At 38.2% G+C, this 20,441-nt stretch overlaps 1 protein-coding gene across 9 annotated transcripts in view; it reads right to left on the bottom strand.

The window, feature by feature from the left end:
- Window positions 1–20,441, bottom strand: part of RASGRP3 (RAS guanyl releasing protein 3) — a 97,369-nt gene that overhangs the window by 59,632 nt on the left and 17,296 nt on the right. For 2 of the 9 annotated variants that reach the window (XM_074378714.1, XM_074378711.1), the window contains one exon: window positions 14,644–14,784. The exons of 6 other annotated variants lie outside the window; for them this stretch is intronic. The gene's annotated coding sequence lies outside the window, so the exon portion shown is untranslated. Of the gene's footprint in view, window positions 1–14,643; window positions 14,785–20,441 lie in introns of those variants that run through there. One more of the 9 variants, XM_074378713.1, reaches the window with a different exon arrangement.

Genomic DNA, 20,441 nt, shown 5'->3' with positions numbered 1-20,441 from the left:
AATCTTGTGTAAAAAATAAATTCTGCATAAATAAATATTAATGCCATGTATGATGAAGTGTTGAGGACTGAAGTATACTGCTGTCTACAACCTATTTTGAAAAAAAAAATAGATGGACCAATGGATTGACAAGAGGAATGAATAAATAGAGATATGTGAAAAAAAAAGTAGATTGTTAATGGTAAAACTGAATTGGCAGTAGATGGATATTCACCATACACTTCTTTCAACTTTTTTTTTGTTTGAACATTTTCACCATAAAGTATGAAAAAAATTCTTGCCATTATCTTATTTTTATTTTTATAGTCAACTAATCTTTTTTATTAAAGCATCCATGTTGCTGCAAATGGCAAAAATTTTGTTCTTTATGACTGAGACATATACGCATATACCACAACTTCTTTATTCATCTGTTGATGGACACTTAGGTTACTTTCATATCTTGGCAATTGTAAATAAAGCTGCTGTGAACTTTGGGGTGCATGTATCTTCGAAATAGTGTTTTTGATTTTTTTCAGTCTGTAGTGTTCAGTGACATGGGGCAAAGAATAATCATTCCTTAACTGTACACAATGAATCCTGGTTTGTAAAGCTTTTTAAATATGATCTTATTATCTTATTTTGATCCCTTCTACAGTCTCTTGAGGTAGTAAGGGCAGGTATCATTGTCTCTATTTCATAGATAAGGTTCATTGTTTTAAGAGTAACAGTTCTAAGATTAGGAATCCCACTACACCTCAGGCCAATTAAATTAGAATTTCTGGAGATAGAGCTTTCAGTTTTTCAAGCTCCCCAAGTAATTCCAATACACAGCCAAACAAACCAACCCACTTCTTTAAAAGAGTGCTTCTGAAAATTTAATATGCATAAGAGTCATCTGGGAGAATCTTGTTTGTAGGCCTGAGATTCTGCATTTCTGAAGCTCTCTCAGGATATCCAACTAGTCTGAAGACCACAATTTTGAGTATGCCTGGCTGCAGGGACATTTTTGAGGGGAAAAAATCCAAATTCTCATGCAGGCTTCAGTGAATTCTTGTGTAAGTCTATGTAGGGGTGGGGAGTAGGAGGGTGCAGAATATGTGGAGAAGCAGCATCAAGATTATCAGAGTCCTATTAAATATTCTGTTTGTTCACAACAAGAAAGCCTAGCATTTTCTAGTTATGCTCAGTCATCTATAAAAAGAAAAATCCTCTTCCTAAATACGTTGGAGGACAACTGCTATTCCTTCAAAGATGGCTGTCCTATACTCACGAAGATGGATGAAAGCTGGGCATGAAAGGGCGGGTAATCATTAATTATATCCATTTCACCTATAACCTGTCTTTACTAATCAAGGTTGTTTTAATTGTTGCCGCAAAAGACTTCCATGTCCTCTAAGTGGCAAGCAGCCTAAACAACAAGATGTTTAAGTTGTTTTCCAGAAACTCGAAGTCAGCTGTGCCTAGTTTAACTGAGCTGGTTAAGACAGGAAGGGACCACCAACTTCAACTGGGCATGCTCAAGTGTCCACCTGGTGACGTTTTGAGCCTACAGAGGCTTGTAGCTTAGTTACGCCTGCGCAGAAGGATGATTACGGCACCTTTTCCCATCATGCTCCCCACGCTCCCTACGATCCCTACGCTTCTCACGCTCCTTACGCTCCCCACGCTCCCTACGCTCCCTACGCTCCCAACATCCCTGCTGCTTTATTCCTTTTCTCAGGGCCTCTGCATGTTTGCGGTTTGTTTTCCAGGCTCCTCACTTGGCTGCCTTGTGAATAAGCCCTCTCTTTGCTGTAAATCTCAGCATCTCAGCGTTTTGGTTTGCGCTGAGTCAGGCAACCTGGGTTGGTAACAGATTTGGCGAGTGCAAGTCCAGGAGGGGCGTCCAGACGGAACGTTTGCCCGTGGCTCAGCCGCCCCTTGCAGGTACTGAGAGCCTGTGGACAAGCCGAGCAGCTGCCCGGTCCGTTTGTTCCAGAACCATCCCTGGATTCCCCCAGCGAGGTGCCGCTGAGCTTCCACACTTTCTGTGCTGCAAAAGGAAACTAGTGGTTTCGGAGTTTGAATTTGGAAGACGTCTTTTGGGTGAGTAACCTCCTTAGAGAAACGCACCTGTTTCTAGATTGTCTTTGCAGTTCTGACCCGATCGTGTGTTGGTGGCCCACCTGGTGGGACTTTGGCAGAGAGTATAAAAAGTTACAGCTGCTAAGGTACTCCGTACCCGGCTTAAAGGCCCGGGCAGAGTTTTTGGTTTGGTTTTGAGCGTTTGTCCGTTTACGTCTGGTTGTCTTGATTGTTAAGTAAGAACTGGCTTTGGGGGATTGAGCTTCTTGGCGACCATAGCAAGGACCCTCCGAACGATTTTGTTGCTGTGACCCGCTGGAAGCAAAGCCCCCTTGAAGGTGGGAAATGTTAATTCAGCTCCCTCTTGCAGCCCTCTAGGCTGCGTTCTTCAAAACCGGCACTTTCAGTTATGAACCTGATGGGGGAGGTGGGGGAAGATGGTACTTTTTGGTAATACTGCATGGGCACAATAGCCTTTAGACTCCAGAGCAAAATGGTCTGAAAATGAACCCTTAAATTACAACAAAATTTTGCAACTAGATTTCCTTCATAAGTGGGAAGAAAAAGGAGGTGAAATACCTGTTCACAGTCTTGTATGTAACTGTATCAAAATAAACTTGTGTGAAGAAAATGTAAGACTCCGGTCCAACAGGAAGGAAAGGTAAGAAACCTCTTCTGCTTGACTGATGAAAAAGACTTGCTGTTAGCTGAGCTGAACACTCTGAAGGCTCCTCCTCCCACCTTAGATGATGGTGCTGCTGCTCCTTTGCTGCCAGTGCCTGAGCCTCAGGCTCAGCATCCCCCTCTCCACCCTCTCTCTGAGGATGGAGAGAGAGGAATGGTCTCACCCTCTCATACCTGCCAAGGAGCCACCCAAACTCAGGTAGGGCAATGTCCCTTGTCAAGTCCTCATTGAGGGTGTGAATGCTGAGATTGGGCAGCTGGTGGGACTGATCTGGGTGCACTCCCCTTTTTCAACTGCAGATTTTTTTACTTGAAAGAACAATATGCCAACTTGGAGATGACCCAAAGAGAATGGAAAATCTTTTTTCCTTTGTTCACTTTAAAAATTGTTTTATTTTCATACAGGTTTTAAAGTTTACTTGGCATTTACAGTTATTACAAAATACTGGCTGCTGCATTCCCTATGTTGTACAATATATCTTTGGGCCTATCTTACACCCAGTAGTTTGCACCTCCTACTCCTCATCCCTATATTGCTCCCACCTCCGCTGCTAACCACTAGTTTGTTCTCTATATCTGTGAGTCTGCTTCTTTTATGTTATATTCACCAGTTGGTTCTATTTTTTAGATTCCACATGTAAGTGGTATTGTACAGTATTATTGTTCTCTGTCTGATATTTCACTTACCATAATGCCCTCAAAGCCCATCCATGTTGCTACAAATGGCAACGTTTCGTTCTGTTTTATGGCTGAGTAGTAGTCTACTGTACATATATACCACATCTTCTTTATCCCTTGATCTGTTGGTGGACACTTGTTTTTTTCCATGGCTTTGCAATTATGCTGCTGTGTAAATAATGCTGCTATGAACATCGGGGTGCATATATCTTTTTGAATTAGTGGTTTTGGTTTTTTTGGATATATACCCAGGAGTGGAATTGCTGGGTCATATGGTAGTTCTATATTTAGTTTTTTTTTGAGAAACCTCTATATTCATACTGTTTTCCACAGTTGCTGCACCAATTTACATTCCCACCCAGTGTACAAGGGTTCCCTTTTCTCTGCATCCTTGCCAACATTTGTTATTTGAAGATTTTTTTGGTGATAGTTATTTCGACAGGTGTGAGGTGATAGCTTATTGTGGTTTTGATTTGCATTTCCCTGATGATTAGGGATGTTAAGCATCTTTTCATGTTCCTCTTGGCCACCTGCATTTCCTCTTTGGAAAAATGTCTGTTCATGTCTTCTGTCCATTTTTCAATTGGGCTGCTTGTGTTTTTGATGTTGAATTTTATGAGCTGCTTATAGCTGTTGGATATTAACCCCTTATTGGTCATATCATTTGCAAATGTTTTCTCCCATCCAGTAAGTTGTCTTTTTTTTTTTTTTTTTTTTTTGCCTGTGGTCTCCTTTGCTGCGCTTAAGATTTTAAGTTCAATTAGATCCCATTTATTTTTGCTTTTATTTCTTTTGCCTTAGGAGACAGATCCAAAAAAAAAAAATGTGCTTTGATTTCTGTCAAAGGGTGTTCTGCCTATATTTTCCTCTAGTTTTATGGTTTCTAGTCTTATATTTAGGTCTTTAATCCATTTTGAGTTTGTTTTGTACATGGTATTAGAGAATGGTCTAATTTCATTATCTTACATCTAGCTGTACAGCTTTCTCAGCACCACTTATTGAAGAGACCGTCTTTTCTCCATTGTATATGCCTGCCTCCTTTGTCATAGATTAATTGACCATAAGTGTGTGGGTTTATTTCTGGCTCTCTATTCTTTTCCATTGAGCCATATGTCTGTTTTTGTGCTAATACCACACTGTTTTGATTATTGTAGGTTGGTAGTGTTGTCTGAAGTCTGGGAATGTGATTTCTCCAGCTCTGTTCTCAAGATTGTTTTGGCTATTCAGGGTCTTTTGTGTTTCCATACAAATTTTAAAATCATTTGTTCTAGTTCTGTGAAAAATGCCATTGGTAATTTGATAGGGATTGCATTGAGTCTGTAGATTGCCTTGGGCAGTATAGTCATTTTAACAATATTAATTCTTCCAGTCTAAGAACATGGTATATTCTTCCATCTTTTTGTGTTATCTTCAGTTTCTTTCATCAGTCTCTTATAGTTTCCTGAGTACAGGTCTTGTACCACCTTAAGTAGGTATATTCCTAGGTATTTTATTCTTTTTGATGCAGTGGTAAATGAGATTGTTTCCTTAATTTCTCTTTAGTTTATTGCTAGTGTATAGAAGTGGAATAGATATTATATATTAATTTTGTACCCTGTAATTTTACCAAATTCATTGAGCTCTAGTAGTTTTTTGATAGTGTCTTTAGGATTTTCTATGTATCATGTCATCTTCATACAGTGACAGTTTCACTTCTTTTCAATTTGGATTCCTTCTCTTTTCTTTTCTGGTTGCTGTGGCTAGGACTTCTAATAGTAAATTGAATAAAAATGGTGAGAGTGGGCATCCTTGGCTTCTTCCTGATCTTAGAGGAAATGCTTTTAGCTTTTCACCACTGAGTGTGATTTAGCCATGGGTTTGGAATATGGCCTTTATGATGTTAAGATATCTTCCTTTTATGCCCACTTTCTGGAGAATTTTTTCTTTTTTTTTATTATAAATGGTTGTTGAATTTTGTCAAAATATTTTTCCCCATCTATGGAGATGATCGTATGATTTTTTATTCTTCAGTTTGTTAATGTGGTGTATCACATGGATTTTCAGATATTGAAAAATTCTTGCATCCCTGGGATAAATCCTACTTGATTATCCTTTTGGCTTGCTAATAATTTGTGGAGGATTTTTGCACTTTGCTTGTCAGTGATATTGGCCTGTAATTTTCCTTTTGTGATATCTTTTTGTGATACTGGTTTTAGTATCAGGGTGATGGGCTGGCCTCATAGAATGAGTTCAGAAATGTTCTTTCCTCTACAATTCTTTAGAATAGTTTAAGAAGGATAGGTTAATTCTTCTCTAAATGTTTGGTAGAATTCACCTGTGAAGCCATCTGATCCTGGTCTTTTGTTTGTTGGGTCCTTCCATTATTTTAAATTCACGTCTTTCAAACCTTAAGTATTTGAGGATTTGGTGAATAAGTCATGTTTATTAGCCTTTATGATTTTATAACTATTAATCATATGTAGGCTGAAGAGGTTATCAGTTATCAGTCTGTCCAAGTGGCTCCTATCTCCCCTGAAGTATTTCAGATGCTATTCTCTGGATGTTGTCCAATTTTTGTTAATGAGTTCCTTAAGGTAGAGCAATCAAAATTACTCCAAATGTTGCAAGTCTCAAAGTTTTGATTGAGGGTGATAGGAAAATATTTTTGACTTTGTTTATAATAGTGTCTCATTAGTGAAGAACCAGGCTAAATTGGTTTTTACAAAATCCCTATGCTGCATCAGTTAGTGGCACATTAACATGTGATTACGCAAGTTAAAAATCTCCAAATTTTTCTCAACTCCCTCCTTTCCTTCATCTCCATTTCGAGTCGATCTCAAGAACTATCAGCATTACTTTTAAACATTCTTAAAGTTCTCCTGTCCTCTCCATCATCATTGGCTTGGTTCATACTCATCTCTGGAATCTTCTAAGTGGACTTTGGTATTTTTTCTCTCCAATCTGTCCTCCTCATTGCCTCCAGAGTTTTTTTCCAAAATGCAAGTATATTCATATCACTCCTTTACTTAACAAAGCTTTAATAATTATTAATAATTATTAATTATTTTAGATGTATTAATGATATTGTAGATTTTTCACAAGAACTTATTTTTTAGAAATATATACTAAGCTAATTACAGGTGGAATGATGAAATGTCTGGGATTTGCTTCAAAACTAATATGGGAAGGAGAGAACAGGGTGGGGATATAAATAAGAGTGACCATTCAAAAATTGTTAAGTTCAGGTAATGAATACATGTGGGGTTCATTATATTTTGCCTACTTGTGTGTATATTGGAGATTTCCTATAATAAAAATATATATTTCTTAACTTTTAAATGGTTCTCAGAAAGATCTAAATGCTTTAGAAGGGCAAACACTACCTTTAACCATCTGGAACTACCTTACCTTTTGAGCCTTTTCTCTAGTTCCTCCTCCAACATGTAGCCTGTGATTCAGCTCTGCCAAGTTACATGCTACTCCTGGAAAGGAATCTTTCAAAATACAGATATTTCTTTCTTTTTAAACAGTGGCTACATATCCTTTTATACCCAGTTCAAATGTCACTAACCTTAAGGAACCTTCCCTGATTCATCCTGTTATGGTCACCTTCTTTCCCCAGACTTCCATAGAACTCTGTATAAATTTCTCTTGTAGAACAAATATTTTTGTGTTGTAAGGTAATTGGCATAATATTTTAAAAATCAATATGCTTAACTAGGTGGCAATAAGGTAAAGTCTATGCCACTATTTATGTTTGTGCAATATGCAGTGCAAAGCATATGTTTAAAAATATTTGCCAAATGAATCATAGGAAAATATATTTTAGATTTTTTCTTTTATTTTTTTTTAATCCAAATATGAGTTCTGACTTCACATAAGGGGGTCCCATAAACTAGAATGTACTTACTGAGGTTTTGATAACTTTGGACTGAGTGAAATTTCCAAATCTGAGGATTACAACTCTACCGAGGATTACAACTCTAAACATGTTTAATCTTCCAAATATCTTAGCCTCCCTTCCACAGGCTTAATGTGAGAGAGTATTCCAAGTTAGTTGCAAAATTTTATGCATGACACATTTCTCAGTCATCCTTGTAGCTGAAAAGATAAAGCCTCAATGCTTACACAGCAATATTATCACTGGCGTAAGTCAATCAAAGGCTCTGCACCTTCCAAAGAAGAGTTTGAAGGTAGCATTTCTTCCAGAAAATAGAGAGTTAAAGTAGCATAAAGATATGTTCCACTGGTTCTGCGTCATTCAAGGTCTGTTCAGCCCTTCTATCTATTTGTAATCATGGCCCCAAGTAACAATTCGTGGAATGAGTATAATTGCCCCTCTTGGTGTTAATATTATGTCACTTCTTGTAAAAACCAAATATAATATAAAGCAAACTGTCACTGCTAGCTAATCAGCCAGGTCTTACAGTCTAGATCCTTTTTATACCTGTCATCATCTGAGATAGTATAATGATTTTTGAGTGTTCCAGTTGCTTAGCTCTGCAAGGGAACCCTGCCCAAGGTGCAGAGCCCAGCAGTTGAGAGGCCTCCTCAACGAAGGAAACAGGATGAGACTGCGGGATACAATCTTGAATCCAGCATCCTGAGATGTTTCTTTGTCCTGCAGCATGGACATTTCCTTCTAGTGGAAATGACTATGCACTAGGCATAACAAGAAGAGCAAAATCTGGACCTCACAGAATGGCTGCCCTTTCCATAGTGAGCGTTTTTTTGACATAAACACGGTGGAAACCATGCAATGAATGGAAAAGGCATACACTTTGTTTCCAGAAAGACCAGGACCAGAACTCTGGCTTTACTACTCGCCACCTTGCTACCTTGTGCAAGATGCTCAACCTCCCTGAAATTTAGTTTTTTCTTCTGTAAGAGAGCAATAATGTCTAACTCTGGGTGTTGTGCAAATAAACTCAGTTTCTCTCTTCTCCCAGTAGCAGATTTAGTTTAAATGCCTGCTATAGAAGGAAACTAGAAGAGACTGATTGATCTTATAATCAGAGTGAAGTGACTGAGGACAGAAAGAGACCTCAGAGGAATCTGGAGCACCACCATTCATTTTGAGGCTCTATCCTTGCCATAAAAAAATAATGATCTCTAAAGCATTCTGTCAACTCATAGGATTTTGAATAGCAGTCATTCCATGCGTAAATGAAATACTTTCTACTTTTAAAAAGCAGAACTGTGAGTGGGGCAGAATCCAAAGTTCAGTCAAATTGAATTCATGGTATGAGTTTTCCAGAACCAAATATGGAAAGTATACTCAGTTCTTCTATTTTAGAACTGTTTTAAATTCTTGAGTAGTTTATGAGCTCCAGAAACCTATATTAACTGGAGTATGAGCTCTAGAAATCTATATTAACTGGACTTTGAGAACTATCATTCTTGATAGTCATAGGGCAAGTTGTTTGAGTGTGGCTGGAAAATTGTATTTGTTCTTCCTAGCTCCTTGATCCCAGGTCTAAAGAGTTCCAGAAATGGACACATTGTAAACTGACTATACTTCAATTAAAAAAAAAAAAAAGAGTTCTGCAAAATCAGAATGGTTTCACGGTGTGTCAGTTTCTAAAAAGAAATCCCTAGGTGGAACCTTCTCAAAGTGAACTTAAGTAGAAGACTCCAAGGAAACTTGGTTCAGCCCATGTTGAATTGTTGGATGAAAGGAAAAATATTACTTTCTCAAAACAAAACAGGTGTGACTAACATTTTTTTTTCTTCTACTTCTTTTAATGTGGAGTCTAATTCTATGGTCAATTGATGGCCTCTTTGCCTGAGTTGTTCTTCCTTTCAGCCAGTTCATCAGTTGCTAAGGTCTCTACCACAGATACCTCAGAGAGGGAAAAGAGAAGCAATTAAAATCACTTACATTCAAGTGCATTTACTTGTCTGCGATATTTGAAATAATTCAGCAAAGTGGGAACTAAAATGAAGTTCTGTAATTAACATGGAAGAAGTTCACAGTTATTCTCCCCTACTAGTTCTCTATCAAAGACTATCTGGAACACATTAGAAGATGAAACTCTGAGTGCACTTATAATAATACAGCAAACCAATGGCATAATGATCTATGCGAGGGTATTGGAACATTTTTTGAGGTGGCAACAGGTTCACCTAAACCAATACAGAGTGAAGTATAAAGACAGGGCAGCTGTTGGCAAATAGAGAAGCCTTCAGAAAATAAAACTTAACAGTTTGATCGCATAGAAACTAAAAGATACTGAGATATCTGCAGCCACATAAATCATTGGTGTATTGAGTTGAAATCTCCACTTATAAATAGGGGCATTCAAATTCCTTTAACCTATTTCATCTTTTTCTTTCTAAAAAGTTTTTTCCTTCCCTTTTCGTTCTCTTGAAAGGTACAGAAAATTCTAATTATTGCACTGTAGTCCCTAAGGAAGATGCTCTTTGAGGCGGTTCATGTTTTTCAGGATTTTTTAAATTTGAAGAAGGCTACCTTTCACATCCATACTCAAGGCTATTTTAGAAAGAAATGCTTATAAGCACTGTTACTGTCATAAAGCTGTTCACAAGTTTCTCCCTCTCTGCTGCCTCTAAGCCCTAGCCATCACAATGTACAGCTGCACTATAAGTCAGGAATCACACACTGTCAGTTTTAGGACCTTGCCGACATGCTGATTATGTGGTTATACAATGAACTGGATTGCTATAACAGAAAATTGACTAGTAGTGAAGATTATCAATTACTCTAGCAAGCTAAGAGTCAGTTGTGGGAATATAATTTTGCAGAGGGAGATGGTCACAGGGACCCTGTTCCTGCTTGTCAGTACACTACTTCCCATGGGAATAAAGTTACTGTAACCAGTAAGAACCTCCAAGAATGCTGATGGTTTTGTTGAGTAAGAGGAATGCATAGTGGACAGCAGACTACATTTTTTAAAATCTCAAACAACAACAGGATCCCTTCTAAAAGCCAAATATTACATCATGCCTTAGCTGGTATGACTCCAACTTAACCACATTGGGTCTGCAGGTTAGGAAAATGACCAGTAAGTTCCTTTAAAAATACTACCCAAAGCAAATACTACTGTGTCTGTAACTAAGCTGACCCTGTTTCTGAAGCCAAATATCCAAAGGCTTTGGAAATATCATCACTGACATATGTGAGATGGCATATCATGAATCAGTGATCCATTTACCTTTCACCCATGAGAAGATAATACAAATTATAGCACTTTGATCACAAAGAGCAATTCCATAGATATTATTCAGAGTCAGAAGACTGGGGACTTAGTTGAGCTTTGTTAGTTACTGGTCCCCTGACCATGGACAAGTCACTTTCTCTCATTCTTGGCTTCCTCTCTGGAAACAATGGTGGTGGTGTCGTCCTTCTTTCATTGGACTGTGGCAAAGTGCAAGAAAATGCCTTATACTGGAAAGTTTCCATAAACACACAGGAGTTTATCTTAACACTGTGGATGGGCTCAGAAAAGATGAAAGCACAGCGAACCTACATACACACCATAGACTGCAGAGGTACGACTATGCTCATTTGAAACGACAACAACGACGACGACAACAAAAATTCAGACTTTCAAATCCATAAAACAATGAGACTGTGACTCACAAACAGCTGAACAACTCCAGGGACTGCAAATGAGCAATCAACACAAAGAGAAAGTGGGACCCAAGGGGGTTAACTCTTTGGGAACAGGTTTTTTGAGAAAACAGAGAAACAAAACAAGCACTACATCACAAAATTTATTTCCTTATCCTAAAAGGTCCCAAGTAAATCATCACTTTATTTTGCTCCAGACCAGCTCTGGAGTATGATTTGTGGGCTATGCTGTGAGTCCATCTTACACATCTCCATATAACACCCACTGGACCACGCCAGTTGCTATGGAAATAACCAATTCCCAGCAAGAACTGGAGGTAATTTCCAGTGTTTCTGGGTTGGAAGACTTAATTGCTGATTACTCTTGAGTTGGGCTTAGGTTTAGAAGCATCAGGCAGGTGAGAAGTAGATTAAAAAGTCCCTCCTCTTGTTATAAATAGCTTGATCTTCAAAATGTGTTATCTTGTTATAACAGCCTTGAAAAAACATTGACAAGTTTCTCAAAGACATGCATGAATGGTCTGGTTACTTAACTTTCCTCTGATTAACCAGAAGGCCCTTCTGCTACTTACTCAGTACTCTTTCTCATCCCCAGCCCTCACTTTGTCATTTAACCCCATGGAGGAACACGGAGAGCCAAATTAAACTTTTAGAAGAGTTCAAGAGGTAGGTTTGTCTCAGGGCTCTGTCTCTGATGACCCAGGAAGCCTGCAGCTTCGTGGCCCACAAGTGAGAAGGTCAGTCTTGAGATACGGGGCAGATGTGTGGAGAAGTGTGCACCCGCGCAAAGGCAGGTGCAGGCAGCATCCTGGTCAGCAAAGAAAAGTCCACCTCTCCTCCCTCTTCCCAAACCCAGTCCCCTGGGTGGGAGCCTCCCTAACAGCTCAGAACAAACGGAGGAAACAGAGGGAAGGATTGTGTTGCTTCAATTCCCAAATGACGACAGCTTCCCAGGTTGAGCCACGCAATAAGCAGGTCTGACACCAGTGTTATCACCACTAACTGGCTGTTTGGGGGTGGGGTATGGGTGGAGTGGCTGTCCTCCAAAGGAAAGGAGTGACAGGAAAAACTGAGGGAAGGGCCAGCAGGGGCAGCGAGTGCAGCGTATGGCTGGGTAATAACAAAGCTCTCAGTTGTTGTTCTGACCACGTGAGGGCCATCCGTGAACTACTCTCACGGAGACAAACATGCTGCCGGTCAGTGCTTTTATAGAGCCTGGGCTTGGACCATCACTAGGGGAAACCTCACCCTTCCTGCCGGAGATTGGAGAGCTTGAAAGGGCCATGACACACATGGTGTGTCTAAACGTATTGTGTTAAAATAGTCTGATTTGCATTTCATGAGCTTTTAAGCTTCAATGTGTGGGATTAGCATATGAGCTCCACTTTTATTTTTTAATGTGTGCAGGTTCTGGAGTCAGATCTAGGTGTCACTTCTGCCTGAGCCCTGTGTAATGGAGCGGCTCAGTGTCCCTGCATTTCAGCTTCTCTGTCTGTAAACTGGAATAATTGGATAAAGCACATAGCTGTACTGTGAGGATTATATGAAAATAACACTTGTTTAGCACATCGTTTAGCATGGTAAGTGCACAATAAATGTTAGCTATAATGATCAGTGTTAATATTACGATGGTAATAGTGGCAGAGGCCTTGCGCTTTCTCTGTGAGCTCTGCCACTCACTAGCACTGAGGCCCAGATAAATTTACTATGATTTCCTCATCTTTGAAATGAAGGTATTAAATCACGCATTCTAGGATTTCAATCTAGAGCTGAAAGTCTTTTGTTCTACGGACATACTACCTGTATGTAAAATAATTTTTACAATCTGATATTAATATTTGAAAGTCAAGGTATCATTGGGATTTTCAAAATAATCTGTGGGCTTTCAAAAATTCAGGATTCTTTATAATTCAAAGGGTACTCTGACTGGCATCCCCCCCACCCATTTTACTGCGGGTGACTGTGATTCTGGAAACATAGTTTTCCCTGAGAGTTCTTTTCCACTATCAGCCTTTGGAAAAAGTGAAACTGTACCAGAAACAAACTCCCTAAAGACTGACCTCTGGGCAGCCGGTGCCCTGCAGTTAGACAGGGAAGTCACTGGGCCACATGCTGACCCAAGGACTTCACCCGAATGGCATAAAGAGGAACAGAGGAGTTAGAAATGTTGTTTTCTCATTGGACATTCTAGGTCTTGTGACTACTTCTACATTTTAAGGAAAACAAGGGGAAAAACCTCCCAGTGCCAGACTAGCCCGGCATCTGAATCTGCTTCTATCCCAGGCCTTTAGCTGATGTGGCACTCAAGACCAACTGTGTGAGGGGAAACCACAGCAGAACTAGCATGTCGTTTTCAATCCATTCTCCATATACCTTAAGGGGTGGTGGGGGTGAAGGGAGAGCAGTGCTCCCTCTGGGCAGAGGGCAGAAATTGCAAGGAAATTGTACAACTTGAGCCTATATGACAATCCATCAGTCACTTGGGGAAACAAGCACACTTCTGGGTGCCCTGGGCTTGTCACAAGAAAAATACCTGTTCGGTAAGAATTCAAATCAAAACGACCACTCTCTGCCCTCCTCAACATCCAGGCAATCCAGAAAAAGGAACTTGTTTGGTTACCTCCCCACAGTGCTCTGATGGAGGCCTGTCACTTCCAGAGGCTCACATTATCAATTCAGGGTTCTGCCCTTTCCTCTTCATCTTAAACATTCTGTCTAGTGACTACCAGGAAGGACAAAAGTCCCTGAACAGCAGCTCTGTTCCAGGATAGTGCCTGCTCTGCTGCTTTCTTTCCCAAGAGCGAGCTCCATGACTGCTGGGTGAACCAGAGAAAGAACAAGTCCTCTCAGGTTGGGATGCCAGACCCCTCAGAGTTGATAATCCGTGTCAGGAAACACTTTTATAACCCAGATCATAAACAAGGAAGAAAGACTCTGCATCATAAAAGTATGAACTTTCCCTTTTCTAAAATAAGGAAGACCAAGGACAGCCATAAACTTTAGCTGTAAAGAAGTGAAGTTGAGTTTACTGCGTTGAAGAAAAGAGCTATAAAATGTATCTTTCGATGAAATAGAAGGCATACCTGAAATCTAAATACGATTTCCAATCTAAATCTACGTATTGTTAGCTTTCTATATTGCACATTTTTACACGGAGTTAAATGAGATAATCTTCAAAATTGACTAGAAATGGTCAAGTCGGACATGCAATCAATTCACAAGTTATTTCTCAAAACACTGTTTTCCAAGTGTCAGTGGCAAAACTGGTTAAAATCAAACCTAGTCATCAACTCACTGCAGTAGTCTCTACTTTGTAACTTGAATCTTGGCTTTGAACCTAAACACCACAGACTGTAAAATGCCCCAAATAGCAGGAACTAAACTCACTTTTTCCTAGCTAGTCAAGTAACATGCCTCACTCATCCTTAAAGTTAGAAAACAATGTTGCTGAAAATAACAGGTTCTTAAAAAAAAAAGTCAGTAAAAAACAAATGGCTATTAGCAACAAGTACAAATAAAATACCTCCTTTAGTGCCAAAGGGAAACCAAAATCAGTTAAAAATTGTCAGTGGCTTGCAAAATGTATGCGTGTGCACACACAAGCACACACACGCGCGCACACACACACACACACACACACACAGAGTTCTCCAGTTACTTACTGGGGCACTTGGTTGCAGTATTCCTCACATCAGCACCCTGCCTGTTCAGCTGCCAAGTGCAGAGCACTCTGCGAGCAGCTGTTTCCTTCAAGCCGGGGCTCTGTGTCTTAGCCAGTCACATGCACCTCCTGATAAAGACCGCTGCGTGCCAAGAGGTCAGAAACTGAAGATCATTATTCTCCTAATTTGCAAACCTTCTCATAACCCCTACACCGGCTCAGCCGTTTCATTAGCATGTAAAGCAGTACATTCCATGGTTTGTTTTCTTTTTGTGACAAAATCCAAGTAGCTGATAAGTCACCCTGGAGGGCAGGTCACAGCAAGTGGAAAGTTGATGTATTTGTGTTGAGAGGGAAGGGCGGTGGGGAGGCTGGCAGTCCTGCTTTTCATCTCATTCAGGTTTTCACTGGGGCTCTTGAATAGAAAGAAGAAGGAACCCCAGACTAGTACAGCAGGTGGAAGTGGCTCCTCTTTCCAGGTGCCCCCAGACTCCCATCAATCTGCCACTCCGTTGTGCTTTCATTTTCTCAGCATTCCAGTCTCCGGTTTGTTGGAAGAGCTGTAAGACTGAGTGCACTGTGCTGAAGGCAGACCAGCAGTCTAAGGACGCTTAGGTCTAATCTCAAAGACCATGGCTGCTATGCCCAGTGATGCTGAGGGGTAGATGTGTGAGGGGTTAATGAAGAATATCAAGGGCAGCTTTATCTAAGAGCTAATGGAAATGACTGTAAGATCAAACTTCCGCATAGTTATGTGTTGGATTGTGTCAACATTTGGGAGCACTGCTGGGATTATCAGCTAGGGAATGAGTGGAAACAGAAATTATGAAATTTACAAAGCACTTAAAAAATGTGCTGCTGCCCCCTTTGGTATGCTAGGAAATGGGATCAACCTGCTGTTTCCTGTGTTGCTCATACAAGTGGCAAACCATTCTGAATACTGTGGTGAATGCATACTTTTCACCTGAGCTGATATCCCTACCCCTTCCTCTTCATCCCTCTCTCCAAGGGAAGCCCTTAAATAATCTGATTTTGGATAGTATCTGACTTGGGTATCTGACTTCTTGTTATATAGTAAGGGTGACACTTCCCCAAACCAGTGCCCAAGCAGGGTAGAGTGGAGGTATGACAGAGAATCAGCCCTTTTAGCAAACTGAACATCCAAAAAAAGCTTTTAAAAGGTTAAAATGTCCCAGGGGATTTCTGAACCATAATGAGCCTGTTAAACCTGTCAAATTTGATTTTTAATAAGTGAGACCTTACTCAGTAGAGGAGCCTGTGTGGGCAATCTTTCATATCTGGATTTTGTCTCACAATTATTTACAGTGTTAATCAAACCAGAAGTTTCCCTCCACACAGAAGATAATGTTTTTCCAGAATAAAAGAAAAAGACTAAAAATCCTCAGTCTTACCATTCTTTCAGGGGATTAACGTGTTAGCAACATGTGAGAGCCCAGAGTACAAATGAAAACATTTTTGCAAGCTTCAAAACATATCCCTTTCTAAGGGTTCAAAGTTAGTAATAGAAATAAACTACAGATACCAATATACAATATGCTAGAATACATGTTACCTTCATAAACATTTTTCCTCATGTGTTTATGTGACAGTCCTTAATCAGATACAGAAAGGGAGGCCCACTGAGGATTTGAACTATTCTAATTGATTTATATTTTGTAAGTACAGTAACCAACTTTGGCGATCTTACGGCATCCATCACTTTATTTGCAATTGACTTGTTAATTGTGCTGATGATCTATTGCATACCACACAGTTAGCGAAAGAGAGAAACTCTTCAGTGATCAATAGAGAAAACAGCCTCAGGAAAGGAAAACACAGAAATACGTTTCTCAGTCTGTGGTCAGAAAGGAAAGGATGGATCCTGAAACATACCTATGAAGGGAACTGTCAATGCAGACCAAGACCCAGCACCTTTCCAACAGGGTCCATGAATGTAATGAAAGGTTCTAAAATGACACCTTTCAGCCTCTCAAAGAAATGGGGAGATCCCACCTCCCTGTCCACACTGTCTACAGGCACCAGTCATTTCCTTCGACTCAGAAAGAGGTACTCTCTTTCAGTCAGAGGCCATCCACCCCCTGGGTTTGTGTCTCACCCTGCAACTCCCACGTTCAGGACCCTGCCGCCAACAACTGTGGTTTCTTTCCCTGTCTGCTCACCCTCCTCGTTATCTAAATATACTCATAGTTTTCTATGTCCTAAAAAGTAATCCTTTTTGATCCTTTGCTTCTTTAATTCCTACCCTAACCCACTCATTCCCTTCAGAACCATGCTTCTGGAGAAATACTTCTTGCCTCCACCATCTTGCATTCCTTGTAAGTCTCAACCTGCTTACAGTCTGGCATCTCCCATCCACTTCACTGAAACTCCTTTCCCCAAGGCACTGAAGACCAAGGCTATTGGCTTTGCTTTGATTTTACTCAACTTCTCAGCTCCATTTGACCCAACTCACCAAATACTCCTTAAAATGTTCTTCTGTGATTTCTGTAAAATTTTGCTCTTACCTCCTTCAGCCTCCTATGTAGACTTTTAGTCTACTTGCCCCTTAAATGTGTAAATCCCCTCTTTTCTTCCTGTTTTCTAGCATCTTTCATGTCTTAATTTATTACTGAATGACTAGAGTGGTTTCTTAATTAGTTGCCTTGCCTCCAAAAGCCTGTCTCTGCCTTCAGTTTATTTTTTTATACTGTTAGACTGAAAGCCTCTCAGGGGCCGTGGTGGTGTCTTCAGTATCTTTGTATTCCCAGAACCTATGACCGGGCTTACACTTCTCTTTTGTATTTTCCACTGCTGTTGCATTTCTTACTCTGCATTGTAATTAGGTCTTCGTGTATCTGTGTTCCATCTAAACTTTGGCAACCTTAGAGAAAGAGTATGACTTACTCATTTTATATCTTGCAATGCGTAATACAATGCCTGGCTTGTAGGAGAGACATGGCTGAAACCATGCTAAATGAATAAACAAATGATTGAACAGAAGGATTTTCTGTCTATTCCTTTAAGAAAAGATATTTTTTTTAAGTTTGCAAAAACTTATATCAGGCCAGCAAGACATCTTAAGCAACTTCCCCCCAAAAGAAATTGTTTTGGCTACATTCTATGACTGCACTGTAATAAAACTATAAAACAATTACAGAAGTGTTAAGTCAGAAAACAGCTAAGCTCTTGGAAAATTTTTATAACTCTTCTTTAAAAAAAATCGTTGATTGGAAAAGAAAAAAAAAATTACAGAATGCTTAGAAGATTTCAATAATGAGAACATCACACATCAAATAGTATGTGCAAAGCCAAAAGAATTAGAGGCAAAATGACTCAAGAAGTTGAAAAACAATAGATCAATAATCATGGAAAAATGCGAAAGTTATTGAAAAATTATTTCCAAGAAAAACTATTTCCAAATTACTTACACAATCAAGTTCTCTTGGACTTGAAGCCACAGATAATTCCCAGGCTATATCAAATATTCAAGTGGACAAAACTAACAGAAAGCTAACATAATACCCTTGACTTGAAAACTAACAAACTGATAAAGCATACTAAAGGAAACCACAGCCTAACCTCCCATATAAACATAGTTTATCCTTGAGATGAAAAACTATCTCAATATTAAGGAATGCATTAGCATAATGACATAAATAAGTCAATGGAAAAAAGCCTTTGGATTAGCCTTTGGATAGGTAATCTTAACAAGTCTTTTGATAAAATTAAATATCAGGGTTTTTTTTACATTAATAAAATAGAGTTAGAATTTTTCTTAGCACAGTAAAGATTATCTATCTCAAACCAAACACAGGCATCACACTTAATGGTTATAATACTAGAGTTACTAACATTAAAATCAGAAACAAACAAGAAAAGGGTGCTCATTGACATGACTATCATTTAGCACACTGTTCTGGACCAGTTAAGAAAAAGAAACTAAAAAAGAATTATGAGCAATTAGGAGACAAAATTATCCAACTTGTATATGATATAATCATTTATTCAATAGAATCAACTTTTTAAAAGATTTTAAATAATTAGAAATGTCAGTGAGGTGAACAGTTAACAAAAAAATACAAAAAAAATTTTTTCCATATAGTAGCCAAAAACTGTTAAACATAACGGGGAAAAAAACCTCATTCATAATAGTAATGACAACAACAAAATTTTTAGGAATAACAAAAAAATGAGTAATATATTAAAAATTTATAAAACTCTGTTGAGAAAATGGAAAATATTTCAATAAATGAAGAGTTATACAATTTTCCAGGACCAGAAGACTTAACATTGTAAAGATGTAGGTTCTCCCCTACTTAATTTCTAAATATAACTAATTTTTGATTAAAATCTCCCAAGTATTTTTTGAACAGCCTAAAAAAGAAATCCCAAAATTTATTTGAAAGAATAAAAAACTGACAATGGTAAAGAAATTTTTAGAAAACAGCAAGAGGTATTAGGTATTAAATAGGCTAAAAAAAATTAAAGAATTAAAAGTTTGATACTTGCAGATATTAATATATTATAAAATAGATAAACAATAAGTTCATACTGTATAGCACAGGGAACTATATTCAATATCTTATAGTAACCTATGGTGAGAAAGAATATGAAGATGAATATAAGTATGTTCATGTGTGACTGAAGCATTATGCTATATACCAGAAATTGACACAACACTGTAAACTGACTAGACTTCAATAAAAATATATACACAAAAAAAGAAAGTTTGATACTGATGCCAAAAGAGGGAGGGCAATGGAACAGAACAGAAAGCCCAGAAATATAAATACAAATACTATATTAAAATGTTTATTTGTTAAATGTGGTATTTAAACCTAGTGGGGAAAAGTTATTCAGCAACTAGTTGAATAGTTAATTATTAGGAAAAGTACAGATGCAGTTATTACCTCACATGAGACACAAAGTAAAGGCAGAGTGGGCTGAAGAGTAAAATGTGAAAATAAAACCACAGACAAATTTGAAAAAAATTATGATTTTTTTATAATCTTAAAATAATTTAATCATGATTAAATATTTTAATCATGAAAACTATTTTATGATTATAAAAGCAGACACATTAAAAAGTTTAAATATTTAAATGAACAAAATGTAAAATTTATGTATGCCAAAAATAACCCCACCATAACTAAAATTAAATCACAATGACAAAATGAGATAAAAAATGAAAACTGTATGGTAAAGAGTTAATAGCTTTAACATATAAATAGCATTTATAATTAACAGTCAGGCAGAGTATATTATAAATGGTTCATGAGTTCATAAAGGAAGAAATATAAATGACCAATACACATATTAAAAAATTGTTTCCTAAAAAAGAACACAAATTAATAATGAGGTGTCATTTATTATCCATAAACTTGACAAAGATGGAAAATTGATTCTTCCTAGCTTTGGCAGGAAGTTTGGAAAATGGTACCTTCATAGTCTTCTGGCAAAAGTATAAATTGCTACAACATTTGAAGAAGATAATTTTATAATGTGTAGCAAAAGCTTTTCAAAATATGTATACCTTTTAATTCATCAGTTCCTGTTCTAGAAATATATCCCTACAAAAGAATATGGATTTTCATACATGTAAGGTGTTTCTCACAGCATTGCTTACACTAGTGAAAAATTTCAATCTACCTGCCAAAAGTAGTAGAATAAATTATAACACATTCAGAAGATGTAGCACTATGCAATCACTATAAAATAATGTTGAAATATATTAACATGGAAAAATATTTGGCAGAGATTAAGTGAAAAACACAAGTTACAAAATAACTTATTCAGTAT

The sequence above is a fragment of the Camelus bactrianus genome, chromosome 15 (assembly GCF_048773025.1).
Source record: "Camelus bactrianus isolate YW-2024 breed Bactrian camel chromosome 15, ASM4877302v1, whole genome shotgun sequence".
Classification (NCBI taxonomy): domain Eukaryota; kingdom Metazoa; phylum Chordata; class Mammalia; order Artiodactyla; family Camelidae; genus Camelus; species Camelus bactrianus.
The sequence above is the reverse complement of the archived record's forward strand: the minus strand, read 5'-3'. Positions and strand labels throughout refer to the sequence as shown.